The sequence below is a fragment of the Prionailurus bengalensis genome, chromosome A2, assembly GCF_016509475.1.
Source record: "Prionailurus bengalensis isolate Pbe53 chromosome A2, Fcat_Pben_1.1_paternal_pri, whole genome shotgun sequence".
Lineage (NCBI taxonomy): Eukaryota > Metazoa > Chordata > Mammalia > Carnivora > Felidae > Prionailurus > Prionailurus bengalensis.
Window position 1 is genome coordinate 158420505 of NC_057348.1, and position 26199 is coordinate 158446703.

Consider the following 26199-nt stretch of genomic DNA (forward strand, 5'->3'; position numbering starts at 1 on the left):
ACACACTCTGAGGTAAGTAAATAACTCTCCCTCCCATTTGCCCCCAGTGTTTTACAAACTACTGTTTCCAGGCTGTATCTCTATCCAGATATCCATCTCTATCAGATGTTTGTCATTTCGTCTCTTTAAGGATAATGATCTTGCTTCTTAAGTCTTCCAGGCGCTCTGAGAGCTGAGCCTGCTGACTTTTAAAAGTCCAGAATTTAAATCCTGATGACTGTAAGAACTCATGAATTTTGGCCCTCTTGCTTTCAAAGCCAAATGTTATGGCATTCGTTTTACCCATGTGGGCTATCCAGTGCGAGTCTATTTCTTGCCCTTCTCTGCAACACTGCTTTCCTCCTGACCATGGATGGGTTTGTCTGTTTCACTCACAAACCACGTCTTTGCCCTTCATACCTTCTTCATTGTGGTCTCTTCTCTAGCTTTAGTTGCGAAATTTGTTCTGCCAGACTTTGGATCATTTTCTGGGTTATTTACACTGATGTTACTTAGTTGTATCCATGGGACTAGGTGAGCTCAGAGTTCTCTTACTCTGTCATCTTCCCAGAATCCTGATACAAGGATTATTTTAACATTATATAATCAGGTGGATATAAGAAGAAAGTAAAAAATGGTTCTTTGTTGGTGGAAACATTAATGTATTTTCTATTTAAATTTTCACCACCTAATCAGAAATTATTTAGCATTTCCCATTTTATACATTAGAAGAGCAAGGTACAGTGTTTAAGTTTGCAGAAGTAATAAGTGATAGGGCTGGTATTCAAAGTCTTACCCACTCAGTTGAAACTATTTTCACCACTCTGTAGTGACACAAACAAAAGCTTCAGTTTTGATTCCAGCCCTCCATTATACAAATAGACAAAAAAGAAAACAAAATGTCTAACAAGGCTGTGTGTCATATAATAGTTGGGTAAGTTGTTGGAACATCAGGGGTTTAGAGAAGTACTACTTTGGTATTTAATAGGTGAAAGTGTGAAGGGAAGATTCTTTTGACATCATTGGTTCTTGAGATGATCTCTAGGAGTTAGAGAGGAGTTGGATAGTCATTGAGGATGGTGGAAAGCATTATGGGAAAAGGGAATAGCTGAAACACAGTAAAATTGAGACCTGGATGTTTGAAATTAGAGGAAGCACCAATCTAACCACAGAGGATATTTGTTGAATTTAACTCTGGAAAGGAAAAATGGGCTCAGGCATGGTCAGTTACAGATGGAATAAAAATATAGATAAACAGCCAAACTATTTATTACAGTAGAACTCTGACCCCAGTCTGCAGCAGTCACCTCTAGAAGCCACAACACAACCTCTGCAGCAATCAGCCCCAAAAGGCCAGGACTTGATCAATAACATCTCCCTAATTGTTGCCCCTGTTCTAACTCTGCGTCAACCAGAGAAGGCCAACTATCTTTCCCTAACCAATCACATAGGAGTCTCTACTTCTGGTTAACCCATATCCACCTTCGCTATAGCAACGACCTGAATGAAGTCTTTCCTTTTTTCCTCTACAAAGTTTCCCCCCTTTGCATGATTTTGAGTCTCTTTCAAACACAAGTGATGGTGGCTGATTCTCTTGCTGTAGGAAGCTCTGAATAAATAGCTCTCGCCTGATCTCATTTGTGTGATCTTTGTTTCCACACCAGTTATGTTGGGTTGTGGGTAGTAGACAAAGGCATACTTTAGAAATACAGTGACCTGCAAGATTGTTATTATGGAAGGACGAATGCAAGGAGAGTGAAAAGTTTAGACTTAAGTGAAAACTGAACGATTGAAAAGCTATTGCAAAGTTTATGTATGAGATGAGAATCTGTGACTAGAGCAAAGAAATGGAAATAAAATAAAACAGAAAAATAAAATAGAATCATCAACAATCCATTCATTCATTAAAATTCATTCATTCATTAAAAAGGAACTATAACTGAATGAAGAACTTCAGATAGAAACTTTCTCTCTTAGTCCTGATCACAACTAAGAAGTCAAGATATCTGAGAACGAGTTCTAGGATATCACGGGTTGAATCATATCCTCCACAAGAAAAAAATGTCTTTAAAAAATGGGGGAGTTGTAGCTAATTTAAGACAATGTATACAAACTCTGGGAGCTATATGGTGCCTATATGCCAGGCTGGTGACGGGTTCTTTGACAATGAAGATGAATACTATAGTGTAATGGAAGTTAAGAGATTATAAGTCAGGACTGTGAAATGCAGTGATAAGAAGGGTCCTGAAAATTTCTCCAGTTAATAGTAAGTGGAGAAAAACATATGGATAAAGTGTTTGTCATTTTGGAAATATGTACTGAGCAGCAAATATTATTGGAGAATTCTTTCTCTCCAATGTGAGGGTCATATGTTAAATTTTTCACAAGAGAGGTCATTTGGAGAGGAGTTAAGATGTCTTTAAGGCTCTTTGATTTAAAAAAAAAAGGGATAAAAGGAAAATTTGTTTAGGTTAGATGGAAATCTTCTCCCCAAAACTGTAGTGCTGTTCCACAAAGCAAACAGAAGAAAGGAATAAATTGCAATATTTAGCAGAACAGAAAGAAAAAACCAGGAGAGGAAAATGGATGACTAAGGGATTTGAATTACTTTGTAGTAATTATGGGTGAAGGATAGAGCCTCCACTCTGTCTCATATCCACTATTAGTGAATCAACCCAAATACGCCATTTTACTTATAGAGTATTGACATGTGTGTAATCTTTATCTGTTGGAAATGAAAAGAGGTACTCCTAGGTTAGAATAAGGAAATGAAATATTTCTGAAGATACAGTCAATAAACAGGCTTTAAGGAAAATGGATTAGTTCTCTTTATACCCATTTTTAAAAACTCATTTCTCTCTGCAATGATGATTTCCTTTTGAATATTTCTAATAGTATTGAATCTTTACTTGGGATTATAAGTACTTATTGCAAAAATATTGATGTTAAACTGAATATTATTAAGATATTTTGGATTCTTCTCCATTTTGTCTTCTTCTCTTAAGGAGTTTTTCTTTTTACTCACTTTCACTCAGTATCAGACTCCCTGTCATTTATCATGCTACATTTACTGTGAACTGAATTCTACCAGCCGGTTCTTGATGACTCCTTCTACCTGCAAGACAGTGCAATAAATCACAAGGAAAGCACTCTTATTAAATATATATTTTCTAGGGAATTTTGGAAAACCATACATTAAGTTTTTTTAAGTTTTAAGGTTTATGGGCACAGGAGTTCCATTCCCAGATATCTCCCACTGAAAGAAACTTGACATAATGCATCGAACAGCTGTTTGAAGACACAGCATCACCAAGCTTGCTGTGAGTTTAGCATCACTTTTCCTTCCAGTATACCTTGTTCTGGACTCAAGCTCACCCAACGTCGGGAAGTTGGCATTGGCAGGACAGAAAGAGTTCCAGGAGAAGCCATCTAGTTCTGGCTCAGAAAAAAGGGGGGTGGGGGGTTCCACAGAAGGTGGGAAGATTCTCCCGTATTTTACAGCTTTCAGCCAAAGAGAAATGATACCAATGAAAACGTTGGATGTCAAAGTGAAGAAGCAACTCAATTGTAAATATCTAGGTATGTTTCCACTTCTGCTGTAATCAAATCACTACAAACTTTGTGATTTAAACAACAGAAGTTTATTATCTCGTAGTTTCTATAGGTCAGAAGTCTGGCACAAAGTGGCATAGTCAAGACTGTTCAGAGTCTCACCAGGCTGTGATCAAGCTGTCACCTTTTGTTGTGACTCTGACCCTGAGGTTGGATCCTTCTCCTCCAAGTTCAGTGGTTGTGGACTGAACTCATTGCCTTCTCTTGTTTTCCATGTGGCCTCTTACATCTTCAAGTCAACAGTGTGTTAAGGTCTTGTGGTTCAAATCCCTCTGCTTCCCCTTTCAGAGAAAGACTTCTGCTTTTCAAGACCCATATGATTACACTGGGCTCACCTGGATAATCTCCTTATTAAGAATTTATTACCAACTTTGGGGTGCCTGGGTGGCTCAGTCGGTTGAGAGTCTGACTCTTGATTTTGGCTCATATTATGATCTCATGGTTTGTCAGTTTGAGTCCCGTGTTGGGCTCTGCAGTGACAGCACAGAGCCTGCTTGGGATTCTCTTTCTCTCCCTCTCCCTCTGCTCCTACCCCACTTGTGCTTGTGCTCTCTCTCTCTCTCTCAAAATAAATAAACTGTAAAAATATTAAAAAAGAGAATTTATCATTAACCTTAATCACATCTGAAAAGTCCCTTTGCCATGTAACACAACGTAAACATAGAAGTGACACCTGAGAGCCAAAATTATGAAGGCTAAAAGCCTGCTTACCACACTGGGTAAATAGGATAGATTATTCACATTTTGAGTTATTAAAAATATATTTAAGAGTTGAAAACCAAGTATAGACAAAGTTTTGTGCCTCCTTTTATAGCAACTGCCTTTTATTCCTCATTGGAAATTGCCAATGGCTGAAGTTTCTCAGGATATTCACCTAGTATTGATCAGGACTCTTTATTACTTAATTGTAGTCATGAACGTATATAAAGGCTATTAATTCAGATTTTGTGTGTGGGGGGAGAGGGGAGAGGATGTAGCAGAAAACTGAGTAAAAAATGCGGTATGGAATATGAACATATATTTCACATGGCAATAGTTCAGGAGGTACATTATTTTAGGGTGAAATAATTCTGTGATTTAACTAAGACACCACACACTGGAGTGTATCTTTCTTCCCTTTGATGACCACACTATGATAATTATGTATGACAGTTGTTTTATATATTATTGTGTGGGTGGGTTATTAGACTCTTATTAGAAAATAGACTTTGTGAGGAAAGAGACTATGCCCGTCTTTTTTATCCTTGAATCTATGGTGCTTAGTATAATAGTGGCCTGCAGTAGTCATTAAATATATTTTTAACATCTATTTTTTAGATTTGTTGAATTAATGAATAACTGAATCTCTTCACTTTAATTCTGACAAATAGAAACTGAGAATTCTGTAAATATAGGTTTCTATCCTCTGATTTTAAAGACTAAGATGCTTATAACCAATGTAGATAATTTATTTTGCTCTTTCTCCTTTGGCCTGTTTTTATGTAAGAGGTTTATAATGCTCAGATCCTGGTGCTAGTTAGTGTTGGTAGGTTTCAGATTCGTCAAAATAATCGTAACTTGGATTCATGACTCTTAGTGATTTCTCTGTGCCACATACTCTATCTTAACTAAAAATAGGGATAAACATATATAGATATCAGGATACTAAGGGGATGAACAAATACAGATACTGAATAATAAGTGTTAAATAAAAGTACTCCCATGAAGAAGAATCAGTTAAGGAGTCATGAAAGGCTTCTGGGAGGAAGTAATATCTGAATTAAATTCAAAGAAGTAAAGTGGGGAAATAAACGTTTTAAATGGGAATGTTTTCTGTGTGCAGGTATGGAGGTATGACATATTCTTGTAAAATCATCCACTTAAATATGACTTGTTGGGTTCTAGGCAGGAGATATATAAATGACAAGATTTTAGGACGCTTTAGATTTTATTTTAAGTTAATATATGTAACATAATTTTCCTATACAAATTTCCTGCTTTTCCCTTCTCCAATGCCATTCTTTTCTTCTCTCCCCAGGTATTTTCATTCCCATGTCTGTTTTTATGTTATAAATGTGTTTATATTTACTATATATGTGTATACAGCGTATATAAAATGTATACATATATATTTAAAATAGTTTTGCACATTTAAAAATTGTATATCATCCTATATCATACTTATAATTTCCTAATTTTCTAATTCATGAGATCTATGTATTTTCATAAGTATTTTTATATTTTCTTTTAGTGCTTTATATAATACCATTAAATGAATATAGTATAATTTAATCTAATATCAGTGAAATTTTAGGCTTTTTTTTCTATTTTTATTCTTTTAAAACAGTACTTCTCTGTATATGTTTTAATGTGCATATGAACAGGATTTCTTTAGCAAACATGACTAGGAATGTAACTGAATGACCGATAGCCGCGATATGAACATGTCTTAATTCCCTAGACCTAAATGATATGTTTCTCAAATGTGTTGTTACAATTTCCATGCCTACTTACAGTTGCCATTTTCTTCATACTCTTGCCAAGAACTTCTATTTTCAGAGTTAAAAAAAAATGTTAAGTCAGGTATGAAACACTGTATCATTGGTCTTAAACTTGTACTTTTCATGCACTTTTCTGGTTATTAACCAGGGTTCAATAATTTGACTAGGGGGTATTTAGTATAAAAACCACTTTATCTAGGTAAAATGTGTTTAACAATAAAAAGGTAGAAAGGAGTTTGCTCCAGAGTGGCTATTTACCCTTGGATTGTGGGGGAAAGTTAACAAGAAAGGAACCCCGAAACTCAAAGGAGAGAGAACAACAAAACCGAGATTCACACCCCTAAAGGGGAATATGGTTGACACAGAAACATTCTTGCCACTGCTATGCCACAAGAGCAAGACCCACTGCAAATGTTGTGATGATAAAACCATTGGAAGAGTTTCAACTATTGAGCTGTGAGAGCCAGGAGTACCTGTCAGTGTGGTAACAAAGAAACTAACTTGTTGAGTGGACTTTCACACTAAAGTGCAAAATCAGCCTGCCACTATGGTAATCTTGCTGGGACTTTGGCATGCCTATTCACTCAAAGTCACATGTGAAAATAGAATACTTAAAAGTCTGTTCTTCATTTTCTAGTTTGGCAATGTCCTTCTAGAGTTCTCTCTTGTGGAGCCAATATTGATCCAGCTGGAAAAAGGGTAATGTCATTTCTAGCCCAATTCCAGTACCACAAAGCATGATACAGAAGAGTAGGTTTGAAGCTGAAAGGAAATGAACTATAATGGGCACAGTCCACCCCTTTGACTACTCAGCATTACCACATTGCATCATATATGAATATGGACTTCTCTACAACAACAAAACAACTGATTCCACCTAACAAGGTATACCTCTTCTTTATAGGAGTGATGGACTCAGCCTTTCCCCAAGATGAGAAGACACGTAGTTTCAAAATTTTTGTTGATGGCTGCCTCAAATGTAGTTACAGTCCCATCAAATATTTTCTTACCTAAAGACTAAATTGTCAAGTTAACCACCCACAAATTTGTATAAAATAATAAATGTGTACTTTGCCTTAAAATGAAACCTAAACTGGTCAGGGTTTTCTACATAGTGGGTAATCCAAACATTCATTCTTGAAGAGTCAAAACCTTCAATGGTTCCTTCCTATTTTGACTACTAAAGTTTTCTGTGATACTTAACTAATGAGAAGGAACTGCTAGGAGTCACCCAGAGAGCCCTCTGGGCTCCAGACACAGTCCTTCTTCTCCTCTGTGTTAGTAGCAACCCAGTGTCTTCTCTTTTCCAGTTGGTTCACTGGAAAAAGGAAGCCCAGGATATTCAACCAACAGTGTTGAATGAAACCATTGTTGTATCCTTTGGTGAAAGCATTCTTCCCTTGGTAATAAAGATCAGTAACTGGGCATAGTTGAAAGTTGCTAGGGCCTGAAGTAAAAATTCTACAAATGACTTACTAGGTAATATAGTTAGAAATCACTTCCACTTCCATGCCTTGATTTTCAGACTCTTGTATTTCTGCTAGAGGGCAGATAGCATCTTAACATTGTCTCTGATGGGAAGCATATACCTCATCCTATAGGATGTCTGTCTTATCCCACTTTCATAGGTACTTTAACTGGTATCGTGACTCTATCTTCATTAAGTCATCTCATCTTGCAATTAGGACTGGAATTTCTGTGTGAGGGGTTATGTGGTAAGGCCATTTAGTTACATAGCCGAGAGCCCATAATTGCACTTTCCTGAAATTGAATTCCCTGATCAGAATAAATGTATCAATACTGTGGCATATATTCTGGGATATGAATTCTGGGATATTCTGGATATATTCTGGGATATGAATTTACCTTTCCTGTCTGTAATGTTCTGTCACTTCCACCATCCAGGGACTCATGGCATGCTCTATCTATCATCATGTATTATCCTTCCGTTAGGCTTTCTGGGCTACCCCTTGAGTGGAGAAGTCACACCCAAACTGTCCACTTTCAGGAGGCACCCGTATATCTTGCAGAACCAAGAATTTAGAAAATCAGAGAAAGGGGTGTCTCCATGCTGACAGTCACATCTCTGCGAAGAGAGTAAGCACGCATGCATTGACTATTGATGAGATGAAGAACTTGGCCACCCTGTGCCACGAGAGCCCGGTCACCACCAGTGTGGCAAACATACTGGCTGGAAGGGTGCCAGTGACTACGCTGCAGTACATGGCGCCAGTGTCACACCCCCAGTCGGATTACTGCAGTCTAAAGGAATGAGGTGCAAGAAAAAGGAGTTCCTCTTCAGCTTCTGTCTTCATAGAGTCCCTCCGGTACCTGCTATGGGGGGTGTCAAACCAGCCAGCTTGCAAAGGAGATACACAGCCTACAGCTTCATGTTTCAGTATCTCTACTCAAGGGTCAAGAGGGTTGGTCTGTAGCTGAAAAGCAATAACTTAATAACTGGCACATCTGGATTATGACTTAAAACACCTTCATGATTTTCTTCTTGGATTTTCAACTTGCTTGTTTTTATTAGCTTTTCCCATTATCCGTTCTTTTCTTTTTCTTAATGATTTTTATTTCTCTGAAAACATGAATATTAGTCCTTCACCTGTTACATGAGTTGTGAGTATTTTCTCCCGAGTCTGTGTCTCGTTTCCTCATGGTTGGTAGGTATTTTTTACTTATTTCCTTCTCTCAAATTACGGATACTAATTCTTCATCTGTAATAAAGTTTGCAAATATCCTTGTGTCTGTCTTGTATTTTTGTTCATATATGTGGCTCAGACATTAGAAATTTAATGTAGAATAAAGTTATTCTTTTGTTTTTTTTTTAAATGAATGTTTTATTTTGGAATAATTTTAGATTCGCAGAGATTTGCACAGACAGTTCAGAGAGTTTCAGTATAATACCTACCCAGTTTCTCCCATTGTTAATATCTTATTACCCAGGGGCATCTGTCAAAATTAAGAAATCAGCTCTGGTATATCGTTATAAACTAAACTTCAAACTTCATTTGGATTTAATCTATTAATGTCCTCATTCTGGTTCAAGATCTGACTCTGAGGACTACATTGCATTTAGTTTCCATGTGTCTTCAGTGCGCTCTGGTTGACAGTAGTTTTTACTTTATTCTTTTTTTTTTTAATAATTTTGATGACCTTCAAGAGTATCGGCCAGGTATCCTGTGGAATGTCCCCCAATCTGGGTTTTGTGTGATTTCTATCAGAATGAGTCTGCGATTACAGGGTTTTGGAGATAATATCACAGAGTTTAAATGTTCTTCTCTTTATATCATATCAGAAAGCACATCCTATCCATATGCCATTATCGGTGATTATTTTCCTCACTTGAGTAAGGCAACTTTAGCCAATTTCCTCAATGTAAAATAACCATTTTTTCCCTTTCCCTACTCTGTTCTTGAGAAATGAGTAAGCCTAACTCACCCACAAAAGGAAGGAAGGGCCAGGGATTTAACTTCACTGTTGGAATATTTACATGGGTTATTTGGAATTATTCTGTAAAGAAACTCTTTCCCCTTATTTGTTTGTTTTTTCAGTCATTATTCACATTAGTATGATTTAGGGGTATTTATTTTAGAATTTGGATGATAATCCTTGCCACTTTATTATGTTGATAAACTTGTTCCAGCTTTGGACATTAGGACCTTCTGAGGTTAGTTCCTGTGTCCCTTTGGATTACCTTTATTCATTCATTCATTCATTCATTCATTCATTCATTCAGCTTTGCTTTACTTCCTGATAAAATGTGATACTCAAGACTCATCTTGTGTTTTCCATGTCCTAGCCCTAGAATCAGCAGTCTATAAGGATTCCCATTCCTTCTATTTAAGACTAGTATTTGGAAACTAAGGTCTGGACTCTGGGTATGCTCATTGCTCTAGGGCCTTTCTGCAGCCAGTGCTAAGTAATATATGTATGAATACCAATCTGTATCTATAACTGTTTGCCTATTGGACTACCCTCTATATTTATATTTTTGCACACACAAATATTTCACGTATGTATGCAGTTGAATGAATTCATTCTTTCTCCTATTATTACTAATGATCCTCTTTTTATATACTCAGATCTCATGCAGATATAACAAATATTTCACCTATGTATGCAGTTGAATGAATTCATTCTTTCTCCTATTATTACTAATGATCCTCTTTTTATATACTCAGATCTCATGCAGATATAGATATAGACAGATATAGAAATAGATGATGGTCTATTTTTATGCTTGCTTTTGAGTCCATTTATCTATTTGATTTTTCATGTACTGGTCCACAATCATAATTATTACATCTATGCAAAAATTAAGTATACAGCAATTAAAGTTGCCACATACTATTATTCTAAATTTCAGAAAAGTCTTCTTGATCCTTTGCTCTTTCATATGAATTCTAGGATACGCTTTTTGAAGAAAACAAACAAAAAAACAAATCTGTGGGACTCAATCAATTGAAATTCTATTTACTTAGGGATTAATTTGAGGACAATAGCATTTCAATGTTCAGCATTCCCATCCATATTTCCATTCATCCAGGTCTTTTTAAGGTAATTTAAAAATACCTGTAATTGTCACAGTAAAGATCTTATACATGTTTTACGTAGAATCAAGATGCCATCCACTCAATTTATAATAGTAAGAAAAAATATAAGGAGATCCTTGGCTTTTTTTTATTACTACTTTCTCATAAACAGATTATGGTAATAATTGGGTCTCAAGGTTTAATTTTCCTTCATCTGCTTATATTTTTGAACTTATGAAATAAAATTGTCACCTGTTTGTTTGCAGATGTTAACAGTAAGTTTTGGTGTTGCTATCTCAGCTCTTTGTGTATTTTTATAGCACAATTTGGGAAGATTTAAAAATGATAGTAATAACTCCATTGTCACTGGTTCTACTGTGTTGGGTTAAGTGGGGCAGTATAAATATTAGTGCAGAAAATCCAGGTCATATTCTCTACACAGTGCTCGTGGTCAGTGATTTTGTCAAAGTTTTTAGACCTTCAAAGGAAAGCCTGCATGAAGTAGCATTGAAGAAACTATAGACTGACATGGTTCATGTCTGTAAAAGCCTGCCCTCCCTCACACTAGGATCCAGTGTTTACCTCCGTGGTTTCAAAGGGGCACAAGGTTGATTTTTTGTTACTCGCCTGGTAGCATCAACTTCTGCAGCCCTGTGAGGAATTTAAGAGGCGACTTCTTGAAAAAAAAATCCCCTTAATTAAAATTAGACACCATCATTTTTTGATTTTTGCCAAAAAGAAAAATATCTTAGTTTTCTGCCTTTATTTCCTCACGCTAAAAGCCCTGTCTCTTATTTGCACATCAATAATGATCACAGTGCCTGATAACTTAAGTAAAATTTGATCTCACGCATTTGTTGGTAATATTTAATTACATACTAGATACTTTGCAAAGTGCTTTGGATATAATAAGGAATAAGGAATAACATGCTACCTCTTATTTGATCAAAGAAAATATTAGGAGATAAATTACAAAAATCTATAAAGCATCAGGCCTGTAGTCACCGACATGCTTTTGCAAGTCTTTGCTCACTCCTGATTTATTATGCAATGTCATGGGTTCCAACTCTAACTTATGTCTGTGTTCAATGTCTGTACCTCTTACCCTAACCCAATAAATTGTAAGCTACATGAATCAGGGACTTAGTTATCTTTGTCTTTTACTAGTCCTAGCACAGGACTCAAGTATTCAGCGTCGGCTGGACTGTTCAATTAACGTAAAGGAAGCAGCAACATACAGGAGGAAAGATGACGGGGAACCAGAAGCAATGGGTCTTAATGTTAATTCTACCGTTAACTTTTTCTTAGGTTAACTCGTGTAGCACCTCTGAGGCTAAGCTTATATATCCATTAAAAAAAAACCCACAAAACTGTCTCTGAGAACCTTCTGTTACCATTATTTGACTTGCATCATTACTGTTTTTTCATACTTGGGGAAACCTGGATGAAGTCACCAAAATCATCTTCATTTGATTGCTGAAATGAATTAGGAGAGAGAGTTAATAAAATAAATAAAAGCAATAATTAAGATAATTCAATTTTAGTTTTAGTGAAAGAGCGAAATTATATATGTTTGAAATGTACAACATGATGATTTGATACATGTATATACTGGAAAATTACCAAATGAAGTTAATTAATATCACCTCACAAAGTTACTTTTTTTTTCCTGTGGTGAGAATGCTTAAGATCTACTCTCAAGATGCAGTGAATTTCAAGTAAACAATATAGTATTATCAACTATAGTCAGCATACTGTAAAAATAAATAGGATAAAATGTATTTGTGTAGTTTGATCCACATAAAAAAAAAACACATTTTACAAATATGGGTTCTGGGACAGATTAGAATTGCCAAAATTTTATGCTATAAAGAACATTTAATTATAAGGGACTGCAGACCTGTGTAACTCCAGAATTTGACTTTGCAGCTGAAAGTATTTCTTAGCCCCTATAATGAAGTAGGCACTTGCGAGGTGTTGAAGCACAACATTAGAAATCTGACATTCAAACAAGGGAAAAGAATGACTTACCTTGAAGTTTTTCTTTACTATTTTGGAAGGAGAGGGTTGTATTGACAAACTAAAAGTATGCTTCCTGGAAGGAATTGCTGGATGTATTTTTTATATATAAAACAAACAGATGAAGAATGGTAAGAAGAGAGGCAAAGTTTAAGTGAGGATTTAATTTAAGTCTTATTATTTGAGAGAGAGAGAGAGGGAGAGCGCCAGTGAGGGAAGGTCAGAGAGAGAGAGGAGAGAGCGAGAATCCCAAGCAGACTCCACCCCATCAGCATGGAGCCTGACATGGGACTGGAACCCACAACCGTGAGACCATGACCTGAGCTGAAGTCAGTCACTAACCTGACTGAGCCACCCAGGCACTGCAGTATTTAGTATTTTTAAATAATCTGTCATATAGAGGGAGAATAATTTGGTGTATTAATATTCTAGTAAGAAAGCTGTTCAGTGAATGCATCTTTAGGAAATCCTATTTCCACTATTGAGGATACAAAAAATAGAAAAGGGTGTATAATGAAATTTATCTTAATTAAATGTTTCTGGCAGGGTTTTAACAGCCATCTTGTATGAAAGGCTGCACTGTTGGTGATGACTCAGGTTCTCTCTGAAGTCCCTTTTATATTTCAGTCTCAATGATTATAGAATATCATCAATTTTTATTCTGCATACTTCTCTGACATTAAATGTTGCTTCATACATGAAAAGCCCATTAACAAATCTATCTTCCAGGACAAAGAATATACATGGTAATATAGTATCCTTAATGCATAAAGTGGCCTTAATGTAGAGAGAACCTCACTAAAAATAGAAGAAAATTGCTGATTTTGTCTCCGAATGACATAAATACCAACACACATACAAGCACACAAACATGCACATATGGTTTCAATATTTTTCCCTCTGAAAACATCAGGAGACTATCTTCTCACTGTATTAGCTGGAGCTGTAGCACCATGGCTATACTTAAAGAATAGCGATAATTAATAATGACCTGGAAAGATATAACTTATTTTTATGAGGGTACACACAAGAGTAGCATCACATTACGTATTTGTGCATTCCATGTTGATCACATTCAATCATCCTGAATAGGATTAACATATGCACACATTTCTATTAAAATTATTTTAACTTGCCAGCCAGGGATTATAGCTTACATACTCTTACAAGATATTTTGGCTATTTTTATTTCACTTGAGTAACTTTACGTTCTGTAAAATATTAAAAAGAACTTTAAGATAGCCACTGTTTATAGGAAGAAAAAATATAGAAGAAGATAAATGGAAGTTTAGAAAAACAATCAGATACATACAAGGAACACAGGACAAAGAATAATCTAGACTGTCAGAAAGCCAAGATATTGCCTTTTTGTTTCTCCTTGAGGATGAATACATTATCAAGGATTAGTAATGCTATAGAAATTAAATACGAGGGAAAATGTCACCAGTTCTTTGGCAATAACTACCTTTCAGAGCTGAACAATGTGAAATCTGGACTCTGTGTATATGTTGAAATGAGCTGTGGAAGGGGTATCACATCATTTGCTTTCTTTTTTGTGACTTAGTAAATTGACTCTGCCTGTAGTAACTGACTGTTGTTTTTAATTGAAGGAGGTATTCACTTGTGTTCATAAAACAGAATAAATGTACATCTTGATTTTGTTAGCGTTGGACATCTCAAAAAAAATCTATTTTTAGTAATGGTTCCTGTTTACCTAAACATCTGCCAGGAAAGCTGTAATTACTGCCCCCCAAAGCTTTAGCAAAACTGATTAACAAAACACTATCCCAGGTAGTTTAGTATGTCTTTAAATATCAACATAGTATCTGTCTTATGTTTTAAAAATATTTAGCATCCAACAATATACTTTTCTCTAAAACAATCTATTTGGAAAGAAAGAGCAGGAGAAAAAAACTGACAAGAAATAGCAGGTGTTGATGAGGATGTGGAAAAATTGGAAACTTTGCGCACTGTTTGTGGGAGTGTAAACTGGTGCAGCCATTTTGGAAAACAATATTGAGGTTCCCCAAAGAACTAAAGCTAGAGCGCTATGATCCAGCAATCTCACTTACGGGTATCTACCTTGGAGAGATACATGCATCTTATGTTCATTGTAGCATTACTTACAATAGGCAGGCTAGTAAAGCAACCTGTTTATCTGTTGATGGATGAATAGATTTAAAAAAATGTGTGTGTGTGTGTATATGTATGTGTATATGCATGTATATATATATGTGTGTATATATATATGTGTGTGTGAATATTATTCAGCCTTTACAAGATAGAAATCCTGCCATTTGTAATAACATGGATGAATCTGGAGAACATTATATTAAGTGAAATAAGGCAGATGGAACGATAAATATTCCTTGATCTCATTTATATGAGAAATCTGAAATGTTCAAAATCATAGAAGAGACTGGAATGGTGGGTAACAGAGTTGGGTTGAGAGAAATGGGGAAATGTTGGAATTGTGTGGGATGAATAAATTCTGGAGATCTTACAGCATAGAGACTATAGTTAATAATACTGTATTGTATACTTCAAATATGCGCAGCAGATAGTTCTTTGGCATTCTCATCACACACACAAAAACATTGGTAACTATGTGATGTGATGGGTATGTTAATTAACTCGATTGTGGTGAACATTTCATAATTTATATGTATATGAAACATCAAGTTGTATATCTTAAATATGTACCATGTTCACCAATTATACTTCAGTAAAACTAAAAAATAAGTGTTAGGTGCAGCAGCTTACTCTATTTTAGGTATATATCAAATGTCAATATTGCATGTAGTTTTCATGTCTGTCTAATATTGCTATAAAATAATTTTTTTCATTGAATACTATTTTGCATGTTTTATTCAGCTGAAATTCATATAAAATTTATTATGGTAAGAATACTTAACATGACATCTGCCTTTAAAATTTTTAAGTGTATAATATTTTTAACTATAGGCATTGTGTTTTATAGCATATCTCGAGGATTAAATTTATTAAATAAGATTTTATTTTTAACCGATACTACTTTTATGAAGTAATAGTACAGTTCAGAGTTGATTCATTTGATGAGACTGTGAATTGTCCCTTGAGTTTTCCAAGTGAGCATAAATTCCATAGTTTCATAGATTTCATGCGTTTAAAATTTTGAATAAGTATAAGATTTGTTAGGAACAATATAAAATATAAGAAAAATGACTTACTCTAGACTTATATAGGAGAGTTCATCTTCTTGCTTATGTCATGATCTCCTGATTAAAAGAAAAACAAAACTTTTGCGCCAGAATCAGGTCTATCTTGCCACCCTGCATTTCATCTCCCCTTGGGATTCTTCGCTCTAATTACTCCTGCCTTCATCACATTGGTACCCAGAGGCTTGTTCATACTTTCAAAAAGTCTGAATTCAGGGTGGACACAAATATCTTACATTAGTTCTGTTAGAACAACTGAGTTGAAAATATGCTTTTCAATAAATTTAAATAGTAAGGAACAATAGGAAGAAAGTAAAGAAAATGCAAGAAACATTTAAACCATATACTTGGGCTTTTCAGTTTCCAGCCTGACTCTCAGAGAAAGATCAATCTTTCTACTTGTCTTGGAGAATTCCCTTCCTCTCCATCTGGGGCTCCATCTGGGGCTCCATCTGCAACCTCAACACTGACCGAAGGCAAATGTTATTTCCAATACTGTTTATATAGGCTTCCTGACTCCAGTCTTAGAATCCCCTTGAATTCAGACCTGTTTGATAGCTCCATGCTAGAGCATATTTCTCTGTTTGGAAAGCCCTTTACCTCTGGTCTTCTTTGCTAAGTCCTACTCGCTCATCTTCAGTGTCGTTTTATTTTCACCTTCTGTGAGACCTTTTCTGAACCTGACGTAAGTCAGGATTATTTATTTTTCCATCCTTTATGTCTCCAACATACGTTGAACACACTCTCTTATAGACTACATAGGCCAGTGACATAATATTTCTGCATTTTAGTTTTTCTCAGAGATTAAATGTGGATGCTAATAAAATCCATCTTATTGGGTTGTTTTAAAGATTGAACCATGAGAAGTCACATAAAGTGTTTCCACTTCTTTTTTTTAAATGTTTATCTTATTTTTGAGAGAGACAGACAGAGCTTGAGTGGGAGAGGGGAGGAGAGAGAGAGGGAGACATAGAATCTGAAGCAGGCTCCAGGCTCTGAGCTGTCAGCACAGAGCCCAATGTGGGGCTCAAACCCACGATCTGTGAGATCATGCCCTGAGCCAAAGTCAGCCGCTTAACTGACTGAGCCACCTAGGCACACCAAGTGTTTCCACGTCTCATTGCTGCTTATCTTACCTTTAAGGAAAAACCCATTAAAACCAAACCTAAGACACCTAGACATATCAAAACCAAACCTAAGACACCTATACATATCAAACACATACAGGGATAAATTTAGTAGTCTTACACATGGAACGATTATGTTGCCCTCTACCCGTGAAATCTAGCAAAAACAAAATATGTCAAGTTGTTAAGAGATTCTGATGGTTTATGAGGACAAGCACTGCATTTTTTTGTTGTTATTGTTGAGTGTGTCTTTTAAAATACCAAATAAGAGGTAATATGTAAAAGTTTCTCTTGCTTTTTTTCTCTCTTAAAATGTTGATGCCCGAGTGCCCTTTTGATCTATCTTTGGGGTATTTAAATACTGTATATTTCCATAAAAATACTAGGAGATTTATATATATATATAAAAGGTTTTGGCACACCTCTTCCCCATTGTCCAAGTAATGAAGGCCCACAATGTTCTTCATAATTTGATGGTATTGATAAATAGTAGAATGTGTATTTTGTGCAAGATTGAAGTACCAGGTGCCCTCTTCCTCTTCTTTTCAAGAACAAAACTGCTAATGGGAAGCAGGGGGATGTGATCACAGAGGCCAAAAGGAAGAAACGCCCTGAGGAAGAGAGAGGTCAGATTACCATGTGTGTATGTGAAGAGAAGCAAAACCAGAAAAAACCCATCTTCTTTACTCTGTTACTGAAGGTTGTGGCCAATTATTGTGTATCCAGCTCCTTCCCAAAGTGGAGGAGGCTTACGTGTGACATCACATTGCCTTGGGGGTATGGATGCTGCCCAGATGGTAGCCTTCCTATCACTTAGGATAAAGTTGTTTTAGGGATTGAGGACACCCATTAGTCATGGTAGACTAGACTGGGGAATGTCAGGAAAATTTTTTCTGATTTGAAAAGAGAAATTGGGCAGGGTCGAGGCTCAGATAACTGTATAATGTTTTGGTTTTGGTTTTTTTTAACCTTACTGACCTATAATCGATACACAAAACTGCACATATTTAATGTCTACACTTTGTTGAGTTTAGGTATGTGCATACACCCATGAAACCATTACCACAAGGCAGTAGACATACCCATCACATTCGGGAGTTTCTCTTTGTTGTTGTTTTGTGTGACAAGAGGTTTAACATGAGATCTATTCTAACAGATTTTAAGTGTGCAATTCAGTATTGTTACCATTAGGCACTGTATCTGCACTCCCACGTTTACTGCAGCATTATTCACAGTTGCCAAGACCCAGAAACAACCTAAATGTCCATCAGTAGATGAATGAGAAAGAAAATGTGGTATATGCATATCATAGAATATTATTCAGCCTTTAAAAGGAGGAAGTCCTGCCATATGCACCAATATGGATAAATCTTGAGGACACTCTGCTAAGTGAAGTAATACAGTTACAGGAAGACAAATGCTACATTACTTCCATTATTCAAGGTAACTGTAAACTTTTCAAATATTCTGGATCGTATTCTTAGATGAGTGGTTTTCTGATGCATCTACTAAATTTAATATATGCAAGAGTCTTGAGTTTTCATAGCACAAAATCAAATGAAGTGAATCAGTATAACAACCCTATTTATCTCAGATTTTTAAACAAAACTTCATTTGACACACTCCAGGGAGAATTTTTTTTTTTAATGGTGTCTCTGTCATCTTACTCAGGACTGCCAGCTATAATAAAGCCGCATTCAGTGGAAAGAATGTCTACAGACAGTTTCCTAAAACCAGATTTCATTCATTAATGAATATTCTATTTCTTGAGAAGGTTAGAATGACTCTGAAGCTCGGGTCAGAGCACGTCCAGTCAGTGCCTGGTGACCAGCACACATGAAGCAAATCCTGATGTGCTGAACTTGCACAAGCCAGATGTAAGCTATTAGACACAATTAGTGATTCAGATTCCAAGGAGCTGCTTTCCATGCCCATGGCAAAAATGGAAGATATTAATTGCAACGCTTATAGTTTCAGCCTCTTCAGCTGAATGAGATGTTTTGCGATTTCCCCAGGAGCATAAGGCTTGAAGCTGAAATATATTTCGTGACAGATTGACAAATAGGGCAACTTTTTAAAACGTATTTTAGATTCTGGACTCTAAAACACGAACAAATAATTTTTAAAAAGGGCTTTATTTATTTTCTCTCCCCAATCCAACTAAATTATTTTCAAAGGTTTACTTTCCTCTTTTAACATTTCCATATTTTTTTGCAAAAAAAGGGAATTTATTTTTCCTCTATTTTGCTTATCTATGGAAATACATTAATATATTCTATGAGTTTTGAGGCAATCAGCTATAAATTATACTTTGAGAGTATTCAGATGGAGGTAAGTATGGGAAATAGCCAAGTATTTTAGTTTATATGTTACTGTGTCTCCTCTCACCCCCCAAAAGATATCCACAAGCTAATCAGCGGAACCTGCGAAGGTGTTACATTTTGTGGCAAAAGGGACTTTGCAGATGTAATTAAGGTTATGGACCTTTAGATAGATTATCCTAGTTTATCTAGGAGGGCACGACCTAATCACATGAGCCCTTTAAAGCAAAGAAATTTCTTCGGCTGGAGGCAGAAGAGATGTGGTAGAGGAAGTCAGAAAGATTTCAAGAGTAGTCACAGTCGGAAAGACCATTGTTGTCTTTAGGAAGTAGAGGTCCAGGTGGCAGGACCACAGCTTGGCCTCTAGAGATTAAGTGTGACCCTCCCAGATGACAGCTGGCAAAGTAGTTTCTGCCAACAATATGCATGGGCTTGGAAGCTGATTTTTCTAGAGTCTCTTATAACAGCCCAGTGGTGTGGATGCCTTGATTTCCTATAACCTGCGTAACCACAAGTAGAGAAAACCAGCGCAGCCACCCCCGGCTTCTGCCTGTAGGGCTGGGAACTAACGAATTAATGTTGTTTTGAGGTGTCAATATATTAGCCTTGGAAAACTAATATACTAATTTATGTCCTAGCTACTGTCAAAAAAATGATTTGAGGTGAATTTTAATATAAACAGAAGTACTAATATGTTATAATGAAATGTTTTTTTTTTAATTTTTTTCAACGTTTATTTATTTTTGGGGGGACAGAGAGAGACAGAGCATGAACGGGGGAGGGGCAGAGAGAGAGGGAGACACAGAATCGGAAACAGGCTCCAGGCTCTGAGCCATCAGCCCAGAGCCCGACGCGGGGCTCGAACTCACGGAGCGCGAGATCGTGACCTGGCTGAAGTCGGACGCTTAACCAACTGCGCCACCCAGGCGCCCCAATGAAATGTTTTAATAATTTAAGACTACTAGAATATTTAACATCTATGTAGTAAGGATTAATTTATTTAATGTAGAGTCGGCAATAAATCCGGATAACTGGAAGCATACCAGTTTTTCAGAAGAATTTATTTTTTTCCTAGTTTGAAATTCCAAAAGGATAGATTTTATTAATTTTAATTATTTAATTTAATTAATTAATTTTAATACAATTGTCAAAGAGCATCATAATGGGCTTTTCCTGTTTGTAAAATAACAGAAAATTCATAAAATGGTTGCTTCTTATAGAGTTTCTCAGTAAATTTAAGGAATGATAACCAAATTTTCAAAGATATTTCTTCATGATATGTAAAATAAATGAGTATGATGTATATACTTTCCTAGAGACCCAGAAAAAGATAATAATGTAGAAACTGTTACCGAGTGCTTTTATCCAGAGTTTCCTATATAAACTGAACCAATTTAATAATTAAAAAAATCATAATTAAATAGGGAAACAGACATAGGATTATCATTTTTAGTGAAATAAGATGGTAAAAACAAGTTTTCATTGACTATAATTTTTCATGAACAAAAGAGATATTTTTAGCCCCAAAATGTAGAAAGGATATCCTAACATAAAGGTTAGTACTTTAATTTTCATAACTTTAAAATATTTGAATGTATATATTCTATTTATTTGTTTGTTTTTTGTTTAGGTAATATAAGCACATGATTAAAAAAAATAATATGACCTAAAAAGGTATAAACTGAAAGGTCTTCTCCCTCTCCTATATCCATACACCCCACTGTCCCTTTTCTTAGCGTGTAACCTCTTCACTGTTTTTCTGTGCAGACTGAGACAAGTACAAATATGCCACACGTACCTTCGTTTCCTCCTCTCCCATCTCTCACAGAAGACAGAACTCTAGAAACCTTCTGTACCTTGCCTTTTTCAGTTATCATTTATTTGTTTCATATAAGTACGCTATAGCTTTCTCAGGGGTGCTTGGGCAACACAGTTGGTTAAGCATCCAACTCTTGCTTTCGGCTCAGGTCACGATCTCAAGGTTTGTGGGTTTGAGCCCTGCATTTGGCTGTATGCTGACAGTGTGGAATCTGCTCAGGATTCTTGCTCTTCTTCTCTCTCTGCCCCTCCCCACTTCTCAAAATAAGTAAATAAATAAGTATTAAAAAAAACAGCTTTCTCGGGTCTTTTCTAGAGCTGCATAGTATTTTACTATGTGGATGTACCTTAGTAATGAACAGGAGTTATTTTTAATCTTTTATCATTATAATCAAAACTAGAGCAACTATTTTGTATATATGTTAAGTTTTTTGTTTTTTTACTCATACTAGTATATCTGAAAGTTAAAGCCTTAGAATCAGGACTGGTGGGTCAAAAGATAATTGGATTTGTAATTTTGATACCAGCTTCTCCAGTTACCTCCAGAGGTGTTTATGTAGAAATGGTGCACTTCTACCAGCATTGCAATAGAGCATCTGACACACTTTATGCTGATATTGTCAAACTTACAGTTTTCCCTCAGACTTGCGAGAAATAGTATCTCAGTTTTGTTTTAATTTCCGGTTTTCTCTATTATCAGTGAAGTTAATCAACCTTTCATATGTGAGAGAACTGTGCATTTTATAGTTTCTCTGTGATTTAAAAATTTTTTTGTTGAATTTTTTTATATTCAGAATACAAGTCCCTTCATATATGTGTATGTATATGTGTGTGTGTGTTAACATATACATATATATACAACGTAAATATGTCTATGTACATGTATATACATGTAAATATGTACATAATATATACAATATATATTCAAAACAAATAACATCTTCTCTGTGGCTTGTGTGTTGCGTAATTAACTTTTTTTTGTGGGTGGCTGAAATTTTTCTTCTAAATATCTAGGACGCTTTAAAAATTTACAATGCCACCATCCATGTACGAGAATTTTAATTGCTCCACAGCTTCACCAACACTTGTCATAGTTTTTTATCACTTTTTCTTATTTAGCTATTCTGTTGGGTATGTAGTGATGTCTCATTGTGGTTCTTATTGGCCTTCTTGTGATTAATAAAATTGAGATTCTTTCTTTATATGGTCAGTGACCATGTGGAAATTCTTTGTTATGAAGTACATCTTTCATCTATTTCTGTATCAGGTTGCTGGTCTTTTTCTCACTGGTTTGTAAGTGTTGTAAATGCAAAGACTTTGTCGGATTTAAGTACTACAAATATCTTCTTTCAGTTTGTAGCTTGACTTTTCACACTCTTAATACTGTCTTTTGGTCAACGGATGTTTTTCTAATGAGGCCCAACTTTTCAGTTTTCTTACCTATAATGTTAGCATATTTTCTGTGTATTGTTTCTACATAGAAATATAAAAGAATTTTGAATATTGACCATATATCCAAAGGTCTTGAACCCTTTTAGGTTTTTAATATTTATTTTCATTTGTTTTATCCTTTGTATGCACATAAGGTATACTGTATCAGAGAGATTTCTTATTAAATATCTAACATTGCATAAGTGTGTCAGTCTTCTTTTGTCTTAGAATTCACTCTTAGTGTGATGGGATGAAAGCCAGATCAATTTTTCTAACTGAGGAACTGGATACCCCATAATTAAGCAATTAAGGATAAGTGATTTTTCTCTCCTATAAAGGCAGTTGTCCCTATCCCCTTTGGTATGCAAATAAAATCTCTCCAGGAGTCAGTTAGCTCACCTTGTCTCAGTTTTTACAACTTAAAGATGTCTTCAAATTCTGGGTTTCATCTCTTTGACATGTGAATATCCAGGGAGATAGTATTGGAGTCTTCTACCACTATGGGGCTTCTGGTAGAGACCATATCAGGGTGTAACCATTTAGCCCTCTCAAAAAATAAGGTAAGTTTTATGATCCCTTAGATCAGAGCAATTAACTAACCAAAGGAGTGTATATCTTATTATCTTGGTATGTGAAGAGATTTAGGTGACTAGGACTTTTTGCCAGAGCACTAAGAAATCCAGGGAGATTTTCTTTTTCTACAGATTCAAGTATAAATTCTAAAAGTTTGTCTGTGGAAACTTAGCCTTTTTAGGAATTCAGTTATACTCTCTGTGTGAATAATTTCTATTTCAATCTTTCCAGTCCTATGTCTGATTTCTCTTCCTTGCTTTATTGTAACTTGTATTTAAAGTACAATATTGAATAAAAATGGTGACAGTGGTCATAATTTTCCTGATCACAGAAAACTTTCTGACAGTGCGTTGGAACTATTCTGTATCAATTTGAGAGTTTCCTTATTTTGCTAGTTTGCCGCAATTTATTGACCATTAATGAGTGTTGACGTTCATAAAAATTTTTACATCTATTGAGGCGAATCTATTTTATTTCTTCCTCTTCCTCCTCTTCTTTTTCTTCTCCTCCTTCTCCTTCTTTCTTCTTTCTTCTTCCTTTTTCTTTCTTCTTCTTTTCTCCTCCTTCTTGTTAATGTGGTGAATACTACAAATCAATTTTCAAATGTTAAATCTGGCATTACTGAAATAGAACCCATTGAATCAGATGTATTAGCATTGTTGCATTTCCCAAATTTAGTATAATATTTTTGAAGGAGTTATTATATCCACATTCATGAGCTAGATTGCTCTGTAATGTTCTTTTATTTCTGTCAAGTATTGGTGCAAGACACCAGTCTTCTGAAACACTTTGGAATTGGTCTCTGTTTTCTACATTATAAAACAGTTTGTGTATAATGTGTTATTTATTTTTTTAAATATTTGTAAGAAATCACTGGGTAAAGTCATATAGAATTTTCTCTTTATGAAAATATTAAAGAAATTCCATTTTTAAAGTAGGTATTGTACAATTCATTTTGGGAAAACTGTTCTAAAAAATTTGGACATTTCATGCAGTTTTTCAAGTAATTTAACACAAGTTGCTCACAGTATTTTCTTATTAACTGTATGATATTTAGGAACAATAGTGACATCCTTATTTTCATTCTCAATATTGGTAAATTATATTCACTTCTTTCTTGCTATAAAATCTTCAAGGATTAATTGACTTTTTAAGAATAAACTATTTTTTCTCTTGTATCTTTGATTTTCCTCCTATAATCTTAAAATAGGTCTCTACTGTTTAGCTTTTTATTTTCTAACATGCATTTAAAAAGACTTGTTTTCTTATTTCCTAGTTTTAGCAAGATCCATGAAGTGCAAATTGTTTATTTCTTAAGTTGTGATTTATTTTCCTATTTGACAAACATCCTTTACATTCTTTTACTTTCTTGCCTTCTTTTGGACTAATCAATGTCTTAATATTCTATTTTTCTCCTCTATTAGCTTGATGTTACTTATCTCATATGTTATTTTAGAGGCTTCTTAGAGATTCGAACATTAATCTTAGACTTCTTACAATCTGATACAAATTACTTCATTTGGCACAACTTTTCTATTTCCTGATGACAGTAGAGTTAGAAGACTACTTAATTATCGCCCTTTTTGGGAATAATTATGTATTTTTTAGTGTTCCATTTTATATTCACTCGTGGAAATTTAACTGGTTTTTTTTTCTTTGTTGCTCCAGGGTTAAAATAAATATCTAATAATTTGTCATGGTCTAACTTCAAATTATATCACTTCATATAAAGTTAAACTCTTACAATAGTCATTTTATGATTCCTACCTCCTGTGCTTTGTGCTGCGTTTGTCATACTCCATATGCTCTAATTGTTATGTTATTAACATTTTTGCTTTAAATAGTCAATTATCTTCTGAGGAAATTTATGTGGGAACTCTTTTATTTACCACATTTGTCACTTTTCATTCCTTTGTATAGATCCAAGTTTTTTTTTTGCAATATCTTTTTTCTAACCACAGGTCTATTGCTGATAAATTCTTTTAGTTATCTATGTCTAAAGAAGTCTTATTTGGTACTCATTTTTGGAGGATATTTTTCTTGGATAGAATTGCTGTCTGATTTGTTTTCTTCTTTCAATATAAAATTATTCTATTGCTTTCTGGATTGCTTTTTTTCTGAAGAGTAGTCTGAGGTTTTTCTTCTTTCTTCCCTCAGATGAAATGAATCTTTTTTTTTTTCTCTTGTTGCTGTTTAGATGTCCTCTTTTTCACTGGTTTTTCTAATATACTTATCTTGTGCTTTAGTGTGTTTTTCTTTCTTTCTTTCTTTCTTTCTTTCTTTCTTTCTTTCTTTCTTTCTTTCTTTCTTTCTTTCTTTTGTGTGTGTGTGTTTTTCTCTGTGCTTATTTTGCTTAGGTATCCTTATCTTTCCCAAATTATGGGATGATAGTTTTAATTAAACTTGGTAATATTTTGTCCATTATTTCATCAAATTTTTTTCCTTCCTCTTTACTTTGGGACTTCAGTTTTAATGACATTACATCAGTTAACTTTTCCTACAGTTATTTGGGGCTTTTGTTTTGTTTTGCTTTGTTTTTGTTTTTGTTGTTGCAGAGCAGAGCCTGATGCAGGCCTCAAACTCACAGACCATGAAATCATGACCTGAGCTGAAATCAAGAGTAGGTTGCTTAACCAACTGAGCCACCCAGGTGCCCAGTGTTGTTGGTTTTGTTGTTGTTGTTGTTGTTTTCCTCTTATTCTCAGTTTGCACATATGCTGCTGTCTTTACAAATTTACTGAATTTTCCTTTCATGCATCATCAATTAAGACCATTCAGTGAACTTGTCATTTTTGTTTATGTATTTTTAAGCTGTAGACTTTTCATTATATCATTTTCACATGATAATTCCATATTCAGATGATAATTCCATCATCTCTGATTTTTCAGAAATACTCAGAGTATGTTTTGTTGATTGTTTGCCTCATGAGACATAGTTTTCTGCTTCACATATTTTGTGATTTTTTTTTTAATGCTGGCTATTATGAAGGTTATATTGTTGAATATTGGGATTTTGTTGTTGAGTTGGAAAAACTCTCCTGTGTTTCTCCTTTACTTCACATTACTGTAACAGTTCACATCTGATTACCAAATGTGTGGGTAGG